Consider the following 4,453-nt stretch of genomic DNA (forward strand, 5'->3'; position numbering starts at 1 on the left):
CCCGCTGGTGGGCTCGGCCGACCCCCGCTGTTTACCGCCTCGCCTCAGGCGCGGTGGGGTTCGCCCTTAAAACAGGGATGTGTCTTCATTTGTTTAGCTGTTAATTTACGTTATGGACCTAGGTTTTTTACAGAAATAGTCTTTATAATTGCATTCCCGGAGCCCAAGGTGCAATCTAGTATGTGACATTTCACCCTTAAGCGGAAGGGAGTAGCCGAGATCCATAAATGCTTGTAGTTGAACAGAACGACAAAAGTCAGGGGGTCTGCAAAAGTGTGGAGTGGTATGTCAGCTCCTGACCTACTCTGTAAGCACATGGCAGTGGGCTAAAGGGATAAGAAGGAGAGGGAAGGGAAGTTTCGGCAAGTTTTGCAAGTTCCGGGAAGTTTTGGGAAGTTTTGGGAAGGGGGGTTTTGGGAAGCAAAGGGAAGTTTTGGAAAGGGAAGGGAAGTTTTGGGAAGGGAAGTTTTGGGAAGGGAAGGGAAGTTTTGGGAAGTTTTGGGAAGGGAAGGGAAGTTTTGGGAAGGGAAGTTTTGGGAAGTTTTGGGAAGTTTTGGGAAGTTTTGGGAAGGGAAGGGAAGGGAAGGGAAGGGAGCTTCTGGGGTCTTGGGTGGTCTTGATTCCTCTGTAGCCCCTGCCCACTTCTTGGCCTCATTCCTGCATTTGTGCTGTCCTGGGTCATGCTCCAGAAACTGGAACAACAACGTTTGTCCTGGAAAAGTGCTGTGCTACCTCCACATGGCCCTTTCCCCAGCCACATCTTGTTCTTTCTCACACTGTATTAGTACCAGTAACCCTTGGTGATTACCTGCAATTCTTGTCTGCTGTTACCAGCTATCCTTTCTTGGCTCCACAGCACTCCAACTATCCGTGTTCAAGACATACACATTGAGACATACACCCTTGTCTTCTGAGATTCTAAAGTACAAATGGGCTTCTTGTCCAAAATGCTAAATACTCCATAGCTTTCTCAGATAAACGGTTTTTGTCTGTAATAGAGTGGGAAGATGTTACATCTTGAATACGTTTTAGTGCTGACTCCATGATCAGAACTGTCTGCTGTGCAAATCAGAGGATGTGGGTGCATGCAGAATCTTTTGTGCCTGCAAACACCCCGAGAAATAACAGCCTACCAGTCATGGTCACACGTGCTGTTTGGCAGGCAGCTGCTTTATCAGAACATCTGTGGGTTGGTTGTGTGCACTGGAACATTGACTAGGCAAATTGATAAAAATAATTTTCATGGATAGAAGGTCTGCAGCTGAGATATCAGTGGGGAAAGGACACAGTGCCAAGTGTGTCATGGGCAGATATTAGTAGAGAAAGAGGTACCCAGGGAACTTGGTACATGCTACTCACATTTTCTAGCTTGCTTTCCCTGCTTCACATACCAATTTTTACAAAGCCTCTTTCATAATTTCAGTTGTCCTTGAAAATTGCACAAATTTTTCAAAAGGTTTGATGCTTTCAAAAAATTAGAATTAAAAATTTGTAATTAAAGTTAATAAAATCGTTAATCACAGAAATTAATGTTACTCTTAGACCTAGAAAAAGTCCACTCTTGGTTACTAAAGAGAGAAAACACCACCAAACTCTTGAGTAGTGAGCATTTTACCACACAGTATATTGCACAGTATATTGCACAGACTGTTTTTTGTGTTATTTAGCTGTATTTTTGTTGTATGGATTACATTCATAGGAAGACAGGAAGTGAAGACTAAAATCCAGCTCTTATGATTAGACAAAAATGTTACTCAGTGTCCACATGTTATATTTGTAATAATGCTATGCTAAATGACCTATATGTAAATATGTCATCTGACTTCTGGGATGGTTATTACTATGAAGAGACTGGGCAAAAATGCAGAAAATAAACATTGAGGGAAAAGTATTTGACAGATTTTGACACAGAAATACATGGAATGCAGTCTATAAGCCAGGGGTAGAACATTTAGCTAGTAAAAGGTTTAACAGTCAGCAAATATTCTTTTGTTTTAGCTTTTAAAATATTACTGCTAAAATAAGCAGTTTAACACTGCACACTTCCAAAATATGAGATTTTTATCTATAGTTCATTTAGAGTTCATTCTCAATTTTTTTGTCCTTTTATAGGGTAGTAACTTCTTGTGCAAGGCAGTTCAAGCGTCTGGTGGTCACTGAAAAAATGTTTGACATCCACTGTGTATGAGGCAGGAAAGCAGCAGGTAGCTGATGATGCATACTGCAACATACAGAGAGTTTCTAGCACGCATGGAAAACACTGGTGCCTTTTATTGCCATTGTGAACATCCCTGTAAGAGAAACTGCTGCACCAAAGACCTGTGACAAGACATTCTCTCATATTGTTTCTCACAAACAGCACAGTCTATGTACATTTAAAATCTCATTGCTGGGCATGGGCTTGAGCAGTGTTTTAGTGATCTTCATGCCATTTTGATGGTTTTTAACAGCCTTCTGTACAACCCTAGCCATCTCAAATGGATGTGTCAGATTCTTTCATGGAGTTAAACTTCGCAAGATTCAGTGCAGTTCACAAAATTATTTGTTTTGTCTTTTTCTGAAGAACACACGGAAGGAAGAGCATAGGTTTTAACCTGCTCTAGACTGCCAGAGCACTCATCCCAGTGTTTGGCAGAGTATCACATTGACTTTAATGTCAGACTGCAGAGTAGCTTAAGAAGATGGGGGTATAAATTGTACTCTCATGTATCTGGGTCATCAATGTACTGTTTGACATGTTATATTCCTTTTGACAAAAGGATTTGTTTTTCTGGTTTAGGAGATGAAAGCTGTCAGAAAGGGTATTTGGTATAGAAGTACCCATTTCTGTTGCATTCTCCAAAATGTTTAAATTTGTCCAAACAAGGAAAGCAGAAATATACACAAAATACATACAAATACATATTTATTTGTATGGGGTTTGCATGGCCAAGTTTTGGTAGCAGGGGAACAGTGGGGAGAGCTACAGGAGTGGCTTCTTTCAGATGATGCCAGAAGCTTTCCCCATGTCTGGCAGAGCCAGTGCCAGCTGGTTCTGAGACAGATTCACTGCTGGCCAAGGCCAATCCCATCAGGGAAAGTAGAACCACTCTGTGATAATGTATTTAAAAAGGAAAAACGTTACTGTGCAGTTGTAATTGTGCTCAGAGAAGAGAGCAGTGAGAATATGAGAGAGGAACAGCTCTGCAGAAACCAAGCTTAGTGCAGAAGGAGGGGCAGGAGGTGCTTCAGGCGCTGGAGCAGATTCCTCTGCAGCCCATGCTGAGACCTTGATGAGGCAGATGTGCCCCTGCAGCCCTGCAGCCCTGCAGGGGCTCAATGCCAGAGCAGAAGGATGCCCAGGGGAAGGCTGTGACCCTATGGGAAGTCCGTGCTGGAGCGGGCTCCTGGCATGGTGTGGCAGGTTTGCTGGGAGGACCAGTGACCCTGTGGGGGACCCGTGCTTGAGCAAGCTGTTCTTGAAGGACTGCACCCCATGGAAAAAGATCCTGGGAAGGAAGAGGAAACTGCTGGAGCAGTTCATGAAGAACTGCAGCTCATGGGAAGCACTGACACTGGAGAAGTTAATGGAGAGCTGTCTCCTGTGGGAGGTACCCCACACTGCAGTAGGGGAAGGACTCTTCTCCCTGAGCAGCAGCAAGGACAACATGTGGTGATGTGACCATAACCCCCATTCCTGTCTCACTGCGCCACTGGTGGGGAGGAAGTAGAGCTGGGAAAGGAGGGAGGTGTGGGTGGAAAGTGTTTTCAAGATTCGTTTTATTTCTCATTATCCTGGTTTTGATTTGTAATAAATTCAGTCTGTTTCCCCCAAGTCAAGTCTGTTTTGCCTGTGATAATTGATGAGTGATCTCTCTGTTTTTATTTCAACTCATGAACCTTCTGTTGCACTTTTTTCCCCTGTCCAGTTGCAGAGGGGAGTGATAGACCAGAGTTGGTAGGTACCTGTCATCCAGCCAGGGCCAACCCACCACATTATTGAGTATAGTAATATAGTAGAACACATTTAAATACATAAATATATAAATAAATATATCTATTTGTATGAGCAAATATACGTGCTAAAACAGTATCTGTAGCCATAAAAATCATCTCAGAAAAAAAAAGTTTATCTCATGTTTGTTGCCTGAGTATTGGCGTGGGAGTCTTACGGGGAAAAAAATATTCACTTACTTTCAGCATGTGTTTTAGCTGTTATTTTCTTCAGAAACAGAAAAGAAATTTCTGTTCACAAAGTATTTTTTTCCTCTGTTCATGTGTCTTTTTGCTTGTCAAAGGATGACCTAATCTCTGCTTTATAACTTCAGTAGTTGAAAAAAAAAGGTTTAGCATTAGAGATTATGGCATGTATTAAAATAATGTAAAACAAAATAAAAGTTTAATTTTTTGTAACTTGAGACTGGTAAGCAGTAAATTTCTTATGTTCCTTATATGAATCCCATACCTTGCAATT

The sequence above is a fragment of the Geospiza fortis genome, unplaced genomic scaffold (genome assembly GCF_000277835.1).
Source record: "Geospiza fortis unplaced genomic scaffold, GeoFor_1.0 scaffold443, whole genome shotgun sequence".
Taxonomy (NCBI): domain Eukaryota; kingdom Metazoa; phylum Chordata; class Aves; order Passeriformes; family Thraupidae; genus Geospiza; species Geospiza fortis.